Genomic DNA, 13,708 nt, shown 5'->3' on the forward strand with positions numbered 1-13,708 from the left:
CCCTTCAAATACTATCAAATACATTATTTTGATTCCTTCAGTTATTATGAAGAAAAAATTTTATGAAGAGTTTGGCCTGATAGTATTAACAAAGATAAGTACCCAGCTGAGAGTAAATGCTTACTTAGCATTCGGCAACAACATTTGTGGTTGTCTCTAATAGTTTTTCATGTCCCAGGTCTATCATAAACTAAGTGAAGATGAGTGGAGTCTTATGAGTCTTATGCTCAGCACTAGTTAAGACTGCTCAATTTAGGTGGAAGAATTCTGGTGTCTGCAGGAAAGAGGCATTTTGTTTCTTCAGACAGCACGAAACTTAGATATTCCCTGGCTTCAGAATCCACCTGGATGATTGGCAGAGATGACAAATGGGCACCTGGAGATTTTATCCTGTCCCTCTTCACCTAAAATGCCATCTGAGAATAACCTAGGTTTTGATGGTTTTATATATTATCCCCCCAATTGTGGAGCACAAAAGAAATAATGGACTATTATCAATAGGAGGGTGGCAGACTGGTTAATTGCTCCTAATTTTGGTGGAGATTATTTTAAAACATTTGCCACCAACTGAATTGCCCAAGGCAAGTCCCTTATGGAGATCAGTCTTAATTTATTCAATTTACTCTTTTTTTGAGAGGTTATTATGCAGCGTTTTTCCATTTAAAGTACCATTTCTATCAGATATTTTGGAAATCTTCTGCACTACAGAATAAACCATCCAACCTTTTTGTTACAAGTAAAACTGCCATGTTACAATTAGGTAAAAATGGAAACTTGAAACAAAATCCTCACATTTTAAAATTTTCTTGTTTTTCTTTTCATGTAAGTGTATTAGTATTAGTATTATTTTCTCCCTCCTGACTGAAGTTCATGCTTCCGTATCAAGGCACTGCCTCTGATTTCTCCTGTCAAATCTCCTAGAGCAGATGGTCTCTTCAGGGAAGCTCAGCGAAGTGCTGGATGTCTGGTTATGCCTGGCCCCTCCCTCCTTCTTCGGGGCCTCAAATGACAAGTCTTCAAATCAGTTTCACTCTAGTGAGGGGTCCTTAACCCAGTAGCAGCAGGTTTTGGTTCCAGGAACTGCAGAGACCCTTTGCAATTGGGTTCCTCAGCTACCCCAGTCCGCAGCAAGCCCAGGTCCAGGGGTGGGGGATGAGAGTGATATCTCTACTGTCCAATCAGAGACACAGTTTTCTCTGCGGTCCCCGCCCCGCTTTCCCGAGGCCCCAATAACCGCTCTTTAAGGCCGGGCTTCTGCTGTCAAGTAGCTAGGGTGGGCTCCGCGGAGGCGAGGAGGGGCGCTGGGAGGGGAGATGCGCTCCCAGGTGTTTGCAGCGGAAGTGGGAAACCTGTAGGGTATGGTCCAGCTGTGCCGCGCCGGGGCAAGCAGGAGCAGGGACCAGGTAGGAGGCAGGACTTTTCCTTCTTTGCAAATAGAATAAAGAATGCGTATATCCATACTGTCGCCTCGCTACCCCTTCCCCCGCCCCTCCCTTGTTACACCCCAAATCTCCTGTGGTCGCTGCAGCTCTCGTCATGAAGTACTGAGGGAAGGACTAGGGTAGAGGTTGTCGGGCTGCGGGATGCTGGAGCCCGGGGGTGGCGGGCAAGGAAGGGCGGCAGTGCCCCAGGAAAGGGTACCGGAGCCCTGGCCCCGTGTCTCCTCAACTTTCCTCTCAGGGCCTGTGGCTGCCACCGCCGGTGACTCGCCCGAGGGATGCCATGTCGACCCGTCAGGGGCAGGGGAGGGGCTGGGGGAGCAGACATGTCAGCAGCGGGAGCCGCAGGTCTTGAATCGCTCAGAGCTTCTCTTCCTCCCCACGCCTGTCTGCACCTACAGCTCTTCCCTCTCCTCACCTGCGGTCTAGACTCCAGCACATCTTGCAAAAAAACCTGGAAATGACCGCAGTGATGGGGAATAGGGACTGTTTGTTTCCTGGCCTCTCTCTTAAGAACTAGTTCGCTTTGGGAGGGGGGTTGGGAAAAATCCCTGCAACTCGAAGGGCATTTTCCGATTAATTACGCCTCTTTTGAGAAGACACGGGCCCTTTTCCACTATCTGCTGCAGCCTGAGAAGGGCAGAGACAGAGAAGGCTTTGCCTCGTCCCTTCCACCCTAGGGTTTTCTACTGGGAATCACCATCTCACCTAGTTTTTTTTTTTTTTTTTTTTTCCTGAAAGGTGGGTTTGGTCTCAGGGATTCCCAGAGTCAGGTGACTGTGCCCGGATGAGCTCAAGCTGCTGCAAGGCAGCCTCCCTGGGTAACCGCATCTGGGTAGTAGGTGTTGGCCCAGTGCCTGTTCCTGCTAGAGTCAGATTGCTGGTAGCAGTAGAGAGAAGAATTGCAGAGAAATCAGAGGCTGCATCACTCTGGGGGACTGCAGACACCCTGCTTTAAGAATTCCTGAAAAATTGGGGTGATGGGAAGGAGGGAAGATGGGAAAGCTGCAATCTTTTCTCAATTTTTTTTTCATGCCCAAACCAGCATGGGCATTTGTATGTGTGTTTATGTGTGCACATCTCCAAGGTAGAGCTATATATAGCTCCTGCACACCCAGCCTGGTTTGCCTGCTGCTGAGCAGGCTGCCTTGGCCTTCTGAAGCAATCTGGAAGCACTGAGTGGGAGGGGCAGAAAGAGAATCAAATCTCCATTGGGGGAAAAGCCAGAGAAGAGGCACTCAGACTGACGAAACCCTGCACGAAATAATGTTTCTGCAATGCACATAAAGATCAATATTTTCAAATATTATTTTGAATTCTTAAAGGGCTATCTGATCATCATCCATTTCTCTGCAGTTTTCAGCTTCATAGTGTACATCTTACCAGCCTGCAGTGTAACAGACATCAAATAAATACATACTATATCTGGAATGTTTTATTAAACTCACCAGAGGATAATGATGTGCTTATACCTGTACCTCAATTATTTGGGAGTAAACATATCTGATGGTAACTTACAGCTAGGAGCATTTGAAGGGCTAGAAAAGAATCCACCCCTTATTCAGTATACAGAATTATGGAAAAGTGAGAACCTCTGGGGGTAATTTTAATATGTTTCTTCATACACAGTTTCTTGTGGACATATTTGAATTTGTTTCACATCATACCTATTATTCTATGTATTTGTATTACATGGGCTTTCTTTTATAGATGTGTTTGCATGTATTTTTCACATTGCCTGGAATTACTTCTGATGATAATCTTTCTATTGTTACAGATGAGAGAAATTGAAATTTGGAAATCACAGGTGACATGCTTAAAGTCTTCCAAAAATTTCAACTATAATATTTTAATAACATACTGTGCATTTATACTGCATAGCAGGTTCCCTTCAAATAAAATACTTCCCAGATTCCCACAATTTTTGCTCTCAGTAACAAAATTCAGGCAATGTTGATACTGATAATAATACACACCAAGGTTGTTCATTTCTGGTCTTAAATGCAGTCTTGCAAAATACAGTACTGAGTTCTAGAATATGATTGTAACATGCCATTTTATTTTGAAGAGAAATGATTTAATCTACCAAGATAACCATCACAGGCAGAGGGAGCTGACTTTTAATTTTGGTTTTATAACTGCCTAATTATCTGATTTAGGGCAAGTTAATTATGATCTTAGAGTCTCAGTTTCCTTGTCTTTAAAAAGAGAGTAATAGCACCAAAGGGTTCTATAAAGTGTGTGCATGTTTCTACCCTGAGGTTGGATACATAGTGGGTCATTAATATTAGAGCTACTAATACTAGAACTACTATTAATTGTAATGATACATTGGAGTATATCAACTAGATGCATTTTTAAAATCAGTGGCTCTAACGCAGACTGGAAAACTAGTCACACTCAGTCTTGCTTTGTGGCTTGAACTTAATAATATGTCTGTTTTGCTGTCTAATTAGACAGAAAGTACTTTTATGGAAAGATTATCACCTATGTTTTTGTATACCCTATCACACTGAACTCAGTTCTAAGTAACCTCAAAGATTCTTGTTGAGGAAGCATCATCATAAGGATCTACTGGGAGGGCTGTGACAATGACTTTGGGAAGATCTATTTGTGTATAGAAAGCCAACATTGGGAACTACTTTTGGAAACTTTTTCTGGCTCTATTATCCTCTCCATGATGAGTAATAGATGACGTCAGGTGTTTCTATATCCTTTCACAGAATGATTCAATTTCCCAATCAGGGCGATGACTTTGTAACTGGCTATTACATACATTTTCTCATATCTTGTCTCTTTGGGACTAATAGAGACCTAGTTGAGAGGTAGACAATTTATATTTCTCTGTACAAAACATGCCACATTTTCCTATTAAAAAAATAAATCAACAACTGCTTCTATTTTCACCCATTTCTTCATGTAAATTGGCTATGACCTGCATGGTATCACAGAATCTATCAGAAATCACCAGCAAGCTCCTCTTCCTTATTGCCCAGTGCTTTTTAAAATTTTATTGCTATGGTGTTGTTCTTCCCTTCTGAACTGCCATTTTCCATATTCTCCTTTTCCTTGAAATTTTAATTATTGATACTGTATTGCTCTTGTGTCAAATTTTCCTCTTACTTTAAAAAACCCTCCTTTCTTGTCTTCTTTTATTTCTTAATACTGACCTTAGCTGTCAAATGAATCCCCAAATTGATAAAATTTATGTTATAAGAAACAAAATTTTTCTCCTGAAGTTCCATTCCTAATATTTTCCCCATTAGCCACTCCAAAATACTATCCTCATGGGTAAGAACAGGTTCTGCAAAGAAACCTACATGTGCTAATATTTATATAATAAATATTATGTAGATAATTGAACATCAGCAAGTTAGTTGGGGATTATAAAAGTGCTTACTTTAGAATATTTTTTAATGTGTTGAGATAACTGCATGTAAAACATTCAAGATAGGGCTTTGCCCATACTAATTATTCATAAGTAATAGCTATTAGTAGTTGTGTTTATGGTAATGATAATGTACATAGTGAAAACGGGTTGTTGCTTTTCCCCCTCATTGCCTGTAACAAATGCTATAGATTTCCAGGCTTTCTGATTTGTGGTTAGTTGCTTTTCAAAACTTTCTTAAATCTACCTTCTAGTGTTCACCATCTATTCAGTAATTGATTTATTCATTTTTATTCTCAACTCTAATTTGTGTCCTCTATTTTCTGTAGTACCAGTTTCATCTGTGATCACATGCCCAAATTAGTTAGTGTAGAAGGTACTGTGTCAAGTGTCCAAGGGTATCAGCCTTTCTGCTTTAATCTAAGATGCCACATACTATTATGTGAATGATGTGAATGATATATTCTGAATTTTCATTATTGCTTCTACTTTGCCTTGAAACTGTCACAGTCTTTAATTCAAATTTTAAAGAGGACTGGCTTTGGAGCAAGAGACATGTGGATTCAACTTCTAACAATAGGACTTAGTTGTATGTCCTTGGAAATGTAGCAGAAGGAAGATGGGGTCTTGCTTCACAGTTGGTTGTGTGTACGTCCTATTGTGTAAAACTGTTTAAAAATATAAAAACACACACTTATATTATTAAATAAATTTTAATATTAAATAAAAAACAACATTCTAATTAGAAGGAAATACCTCTAAAAAGAAGAAAAATTGAAAAGTAAAAATAAAGATAAGTCTATGATACAGAAAGAGAGAGCGTAAGAGATCCACTCTCAATCTTTCCATCTTGTTGTAATAAATATCCGTAGTTATTTTCAGTTTGTAGATTTGAGCTTACAGTGAATATTCATTGTTGTATTTAGTCTTCTTTCACTTAACCTATCCTAAACATTAATTCATTTCATTTACTATTCTTATTAACCATGTTTTTTTACAGCTTCCAAATATTCTGTTTTATATATAGTCCCTTTAAGGTGTTTCCAGTTTTTCAGTCATGACATTAAAAATAAATGTACACAAATTTTTGAATTTCTGACCATTTAATTGTGAAAATTTCTTTGAAGTTACCAGGGAAATGTATAAATATTTATAGACTCTTACTACTGACAACTTGCTTTCCCGAAAGATCATGCAAGTCTTATTTTCCATTGGTAGGTATACTGATTTGGAAGGACAGTAGTTTTATCACACTTTTCATTACTGTTAAAAGAATCATGACCATTTTGATAACAGAAATTGTGAATCTAGTTCTTTTGAGTTATGTTTAATTTTTTTGATTCAAGAAATGTTATCATATTTATTGGCTCTTTGTATTTAATTTACAAATTTTATTAGACTCCTTATTGAAGTGTTCATATTTTTTGCATAAAATAAGAAATCTGTTACATGCTGCAAAAATTTTGTTTACCTTGCTTTCTTACCTTTTTAAGATGTTTCCTGACCAAAATCTATAACTTTTCTGTAGATGATAAATTTATTTGTAGTCTTATCTTTTATAGCTTCAAGACTCAGAAAACTCTGGCACCTAACAAAGAATTGAATACCAAAACACGCATATGAGTTGCCTTTGCTGAACTTCTTTCCTCTTTTAAATAGAGATTTGGCTTATGTATATCATGTGTACACCCTCCTGTGAAACTGCTCCTGGGGACATATAAAATACCCTCTCTGCCTTTTAAGATCCCATTATTCTTTATGAGACTCTCCCATGAAGTCAATAGTATCTTAATTCTTTCTGAGCTACTATCGTCCATTTCAAAAGTGCCACAGGGCAAAATGTACTATGGAAGATATTAATGACCAGGTTACTCAGCCAGAGCAGGGCACATTGTTTGCACAATTATCTGAATGACTCAGGCACTAAATCTGCTTCTGCCAGGATTATCCAGATGGTCCTTAATTCACTGGATAATTGCTCACCTCTCTACTTGATTTTGATGATGGAGACCTGAGTGTGTCATTGCTTTTCTTGTGCTGCTTCATTAGTACTCTCTAAATGCTTAAGGTTGGTCACATTTGTTTCTTTTATGAGGGACAGGTTGCCCGGTCCTTAAGCACACAGGTGTTAAGAGGTATACAGAGCTTTCCATTAAACCCAGCTCAGCTAATTACTAGGAGTGTGATTTGTAGCAAATTACTTAATCTTTTAAAGATGTTGTTTTCTGTGTAAAAGAAAACAGGCACTTTGGAGTCCCCATTGCAGTTGCCCTCTCTTGAGGTCTTCTTCCCCTCAAACTCATTCTCCATTATCATAACTATAGTTGTCTTGCTAAAACCAGTCTCCTGTGCCTCCTTAGCTGAAAATCTTTCAATGGAGTTCTTTTTTTTTTCCTTTAATAAGATAATAAGTCACTTTTATTGTACCCAAAGTCCTTATCAAATAAACAGTCCCTGATAACTTCTCCACTTTCATTTTCTCATTACTCAAATCTCTTCCATTTCCAGTATCCCACAGTGCCAGTCACACTGAACTCTTCTCGTTTTCCATAGTGCACATTTTCCCTTTCCTCCCACCCCCTCGCATTCTGTTCTCTGGAGGAAATAATTTGCCTCCTTGTCTTCCTTGTAACTCACCTAACTTTATACCTCAAGTCAGATGCCACAGCTTCCAGAACTACTTCCCTGGATTTTCAGTCTTGAGTTTGGGAACCCTGTTTAGTGCTTCCAAAGCAACCTGTGACACTCTACCATAGTCCTTACCAGACTGTACTGTAATTGATTACTTGTCTATCACCTCTACTATAAGCCCTTGAGGATAGAGACCATGCCTAATTCTTCTTAGTGTCCATGGAAGGACCTCACCTATAATTGTTACTTAATAACCACTTTCTGAAGAAATGAAAAAGTTTAAGACAAGCTTTAAAGATTTCAACAGATGAAGTATTCCTATCTTTAGGTCAAAAAACAATTGATAAAATTTAATCATGTCCTGGTCACAATATTCCATCAGTTAAGATACTGATTTTGTTGATTTATACAAGTTAGATAAAAGAGAGTTATTTTTTAAAAAATGAATTTTATAATGAAAAATTATGCCCAGCACATCTAATAATTCTAAAGTGCTAAATGAGAGGGCATCTTATAAGGAAGGAAAAAATTGTAGGTACACAGAAGATACAGATATACAAATATAGCTATCTTGGAAGTAAATTTTGGGCAAATTAATTCCCCTTTTCTCTATTCAATGAAAGTTCTTCTGTTATCATCTTTGGTAGTTTTATTACCTTAGTTACTATCTCCTGTATAACCTTATTTAATCCTTTGAGTTTTGAAAGTTAGATTGAGAGACATGGTTATCCACATTTAGAAATAAATAAACTCAGAGAAATAAGTAATTTGCCTAAGTTTATATCTTAGTGACAAAACTGGGCAGGAGGTAAGGACATCATACTCATGAGTGTCCCTTATAGTCTATTCATCCCAAGTATTATAAAGTGACTTCCATCACTTTGTCTAGGTTAAGGACATGAATCTTGATTTTCATAATCCATTGAAAGTCCTGAGCAAAATCTTGTAAAAGTTCATTGCATTGATATATATATATATATATATATATATATATATATATATATATATACACTTTTACTTTGGTTTTTAATAATTTGAGAAGAAACCAGCTGACAGAAGTTTTCTAAATATTTTAAAATCTTGTATTTATTTAATTGCTAGACCATTTAGACTATATACACATACACAAATACACACACCAATACCCATATTACACTTACAGTTACTTGTTTCAGCCTTTCTTTTTATTTTTGGTGGCAAATACAATATTCTTCTCCTTATCTTTTTTACCTGAATTATTAAAATAATTTTTCTGGATAGTCTTAATTATGGACAATATTCAAATTCACTCTTCAGTTTGGCATACCATATAATTCTATACATTCTTGGGGAATCAGAGGGATCAAATATATTTTTTTTAAATTGTACAAGTGTTTGGAAAAAAATGAAAAATAAATACTTATCTAGAGTAGTAATCAAGCTTACCTAGAAAATTAAAAATACTGAGACATAGATTCATTTTTCCATCTGGTGTGTGCAAATGTCTTTTCTAGGAACCAACCTAGATCTCACTCTAATTATTAATAAGCACTTATAAAATGCCGTGATTTGTGTAGGGTATTGTTTTAACTGTGCTGCACATGACATTAGAAAACTTCACAAGGCCAATGCAATGGATTTTTAAATTTTATTATTTCCATGTTTCAGATCAAGAAAAGGATAGATATTATACAGCTATAGTTTAGAGAGGCTAGAATGTACGTCCAGGTTGTCTGACTCCAGTGACCAAGTTCATCATTCTGTTATCTATATATACCCCTTACCTCAAAGATAGCTGGTTTTATTTCTCTGTGAGTCACAGTTTAAAACTTTGCTATTCTAAGTGACCAGAATCTATTATTACACTTTCAAATATGTTTATTAACACAAGGAATTAAATCATTCTAAACTTGCAAATGTGTTATTTATGAAAGCTCATAAAAAAGTTTCTCCACTATAGGATTTTTATGGTGAGGTTTATCAAATATGAATCAGATCATTACAATGTAGCATTGAAATATTTATTATTAGAATTTTGACCTAAGCATCAGAAATTTTTATGCCTTTCTGGCCTAATTTTGCTTCTTACCACCATAAATAGTAATTCTGTCCTGAAGCTCTTAATCTGATAATATTTAATTGCCATGGTAACTAAAGTACAGATTTGGTATCTATAACTGGCAAAATGCCTGCTAATATACTAGAAAAAATATTAGTAATATTTCAGTCTGAGGCTCAAGCTATTAAATACAATATTTTCTATCAGATAAAACTTTCTATTATGTATTATTTTTATATATTAAGTATTATAACATATTTAATTGAAAATATTTTAAAATGCATAGTAGATTGATTTACTCTTGGTCTACATATATTGTTTTGGAGATTATAGCAACTCTGATTATTAGAAAATTGGCCCAATTTTTTTCTTTTTCAAAATTTATATATGACAGCAGAATGTATCAGAATTCAAATTACACATATAGAGCACAAATTTTCATATCTGTGGTTGTATACAAAGTATATTCACACCAATGTGTGTCCTCATACATGTACTTTGGATAATAATGTCCATCATATTCCACCATCATTTCTAACCCCATGCCCCTCCCTTTCACTTCATCTCCTCTGCCCTATCTAGAGTTTGTCTATTCCTCCCATGCTCCCACTCCCTACCCCACTATGAATCGGCCTCCTTATATCAGAGAAAACATTAGCATTTGGTGTTTGGGGACTGGCTAATTTAACTTAGCATTATCTTCTCTAACTAATCCATTTACCTGCAAATGCCATGATTTTATTCTCTTTTATTGCTGAGTAATATTCCGTTGTGTATAAATTTCACATTTTTTTTTATCCATTCATCTTGAAGGGCATCTATGTTGGTTCCACAGTTTAGCTATTGTGAATTGTGCTACTATATACATTGATGTGGCTCTGTCCCTGTAATATGCTGTTTTTATGTTCTTTGGGTGTAGACTCAGAAAAGGGATAGCTGGGTCAAATGGTGGTTCCATTCCCAGTTTTCCAAGAAATATCCATACTGCTTTCTGTATTGGCAGCACCAATTTGCACTCCCACCAGCAGTGTATAAGTGTACCTTTTTCCCCACATCCTCGTCAACACTTATTGTTGTTTGTTTTCGTAATAGCTGCCCTTCTGACTGGAGTGAGATAAAATCTTAGAGTGGTTTTGATTTGCATTTCTCTAATTGCTAGCAGTGATGAACATTTTTTCATATATTTGTTGATTGATTGTATATCATCTTCTGAGAAGTGTCTGTTCAGGTGCGTGGCCCATTTTTTGACTGGGTTATTTGTTTTTATGGTGTTTAACTTTTTGAGTTCTTTATATACCCTAGAGATTAGTGCTCTATCTGATGTGTGAGGGGTAAAGATTTGCTCCCAATATGTAGGCTCTGAATTCACCTCACAGATTGTTTCTTTTGCTGAGAAGAAATTTTTTAGTTTGAGTCCATCCCATTTATTGATTCTTGGTTTTAATTCTTGTTTCACAGGAGTCTTATTAAGGAAGTTGGGGCCTAATCCCACATGATGGAGATTAGGGCCTACTTTTTCATCTATTAGACGCAGGGTCTCTGGTTGTATTCCTAAGTCCTTGATCCATTTCAAGTTGAGTTTTGTGCATGGTGAGAGAGAGGGGTTTAATTTCATTTTATTACGTATGGATTTCCAGTTTTCCCAGTACCATTTGTTAAAGAGGCTATCTTTTCTCCAATGCATGTTCTTCGCACCTTTGTCTTATATAAGATAATTGTAGTTTTGTGATTTAGACTCTGTGTCCTCTATTCTGTACCATTGGTCTACCAGTCTGTCTTGGTGCCAGTACCATACTGTTTTTGTTACTATTGCTCTTTAGTATAGTTTAAGGTCTGGTATAGTGATGCCACCTGCTTCACTGTTCCTGCTAATGATTGCTTTAGCTATTCTGGGTCTCATTTTTTTTCACAGATGAATTTTAGGGCTGCTTTTTCTATTTCTATGAGGAATGTAATTGGAATTTTGATTGGAATTGCATTAAATCTATATAGTGCTTTTGATAGTATGGTCATTTTGATAATACTAATTCTTCCTACCCAAGAGCAACATTGATCTTTCCATCTTCTAAGGTCTTCTTTGATTTCTTTCTTTAGGGTTCTGTAATTTTCATTATATAGATCTTTCACTTCTTTTGTTGATTCCCAAGTTATTTATTTATTTATTTATTTGAGGCTATTGAGAATAGGGTAATTTTCCTCATTTCCCTTTCTGAGGATTTTTCACTGATATACAATAATGCATCTTATTTATGGGTATTGATTTTTTTACATATATTATTTTGGAGATTATAACAACTCTGATTATTAGAAAATTGGCCTGGTTTTTCTTTAAAAAGTTATTTTGAGATTTCAATTTATGGCCAAGTTGAATGATGGTGAAAGATATCTACTTTCAATAAGTCACAACATTACTGTTATTTCTTTTTAAAAACTTTTATAATTAAAAATGACAGTTGTAAAAGTGCATGGAAATTATTCAACTCAGTGAGTTATTGGAGTATTTACACCTATGAAATCAACACAGTTAATAATAAAGAACCTATCTTCCTGTATTCAAGCACCCCTATGCCAACCCCTCCCAATCACTGCCACCTTGTTCTTCCCCAAAGGTAATGACTTTCCTGACTTCTAAGACAATGTAATCACTTTGTCTAGTGTTGAAACATAAGAACAATTTCATGAAATGTGCACTTTTTTGCATCAGCTTTCTTTTGATCAACACTATTATTGTAAGAAGTTAACAGTTTATTTGCATGTAACAAGAGTTCATTTTTTTGCTCTACAAAACGCCATTGTATGAATATACTGTAATGTACATATTTATTCTGTAGTTGAACATTTGGGTTGTTTCCATTTTTGTGTTATATCTAATAGTACTCCTATGAAAATTCTTTACTGATGCATCTTTTTGTAGTATATATTTATGCATTTTTGTTGCGATATAACCATGATTAAAATTCCTAAATCCCAGGCTAAGCTTAATTAAAATTTTAGTAGAAATTCTTCCTTTTTCCAAAGTGGTTATAATAATTTCCAATCCAGCCTGTAGTGAATAGAATTTCCAGCTGCTCTTTTGCTTTGCCAACACTGGGTGTCAATGATCTTTTTAATTTAAGCTTTTCGATAGGATGGGGATATAGGTATAGGTAGGTGTCTGATTATGGCTTATATTTGCATTTACTTCATTAATAATAACTTGAATACTTTTTTGTATGTTGAACACTTTTCTGTATGTGTTTCACCCACTTGGATATCCTGCTTCAAAGTTCTCATTCAAAACTGTCTATTTCAGGGCTGGGGATGTGGCTCAAGCAGTAGCGCGCTCGCCTGGCATGCGTGCGGCCCGGGTTTGATCCTCAGCACCACATACAAACAAAGATGTTGTGTCCGCCGAGAACTAAAAAAAATAAATATTAAAAAATTCTCTCTCTCTCTCTCTCCCTCTCTCTCTCTCTCTCAATCTCTCTTTTAAAAAACTGTCTATTTCATTGGTTTGTCTTTTACATATTGATTGATAGAACAGTCCTTATATATTCTAATTTGAGCCCTTTGAGAGTATTTCTAATTTTCTTTTCTCACTCTATTTTTTTTACCATTCTCTCAATGTTATATTTTATCAACAGATAACATGATTCATATCTTGTTGAATTTTTGTTACAAAGTCATGGAGATATTTTCCTGTATTGTTTTCTAGATACTACATTGTTTACCATTTCATGTGGAATCAATTTTTGTGTGTGTGGCTTGAATTCAATTTTCCTCATTTTTATGTAGTTTATTGATCCAGAAAAGACTGTCATTTCCTCTCTTTGGCAATTCTAACTTTGTCATAAATCAAGTGTCCATATATGGGCAGATTTGCTTTTGGACTTTCTGTCCTATTTTACCCACTCATTTATCTCTCCTTTTACCTATATACACATTCTTAATTACTTTATATTTAAAAAGGACTTGATAATTGCTAGAATAGGTTCTCTATTTTCATTATTCTTTGTTTGATTATTGCTGATTCCTTTGCCTTTCAATATAAATATCAAATTGTGCTAATTAATTTCTACAAAATTGATACTGGAATTTTGCTAGCATAGCACTGGATCTGTAAATCAATTTAAACATAATCGATGTTTAAAATTTGAGTCTTTGAATATATATATGATCATGGCTAATATGTCAGTTTATGTGGCTTTTTAAAGTTTCTATAGATGATGCTTG

At 35.8% G+C, this 13,708-nt stretch overlaps 1 protein-coding gene across 5 annotated transcripts in view; it reads left to right on the top strand.

Annotated features, from left to right (window-relative positions):
- The first annotated feature begins 1,264 nt into the window (after nucleotides 1-1,264).
- Cntn1 (contactin 1) overlaps nucleotides 1,265-13,708 on the top strand; it is a 343,845-nt gene continuing 331,401 nt past the window's right edge. For 3 of the 5 annotated variants that reach the window (XM_046436255.2, XM_058576455.1, XM_058576457.1), the window contains exon 1: nucleotides 1,265-1,403. The gene's annotated coding sequence lies outside the window, so the exon portion shown is untranslated. The remainder of the gene's footprint in view (nucleotides 1,404-13,708) is intronic. The other 2 variants (XM_046436256.2, XM_046436259.2) reach the window with 1 other exon arrangement.

Source organism: Marmota monax, unplaced genomic scaffold, assembly GCF_021218885.2.
Source record: "Marmota monax isolate L192 unplaced genomic scaffold, Marmota_monax_Labrador192_F-V1.1 WCK01_AAM20220418_F8-fsc00012, whole genome shotgun sequence".
Classification (NCBI taxonomy): domain Eukaryota; kingdom Metazoa; phylum Chordata; class Mammalia; order Rodentia; family Sciuridae; genus Marmota; species Marmota monax.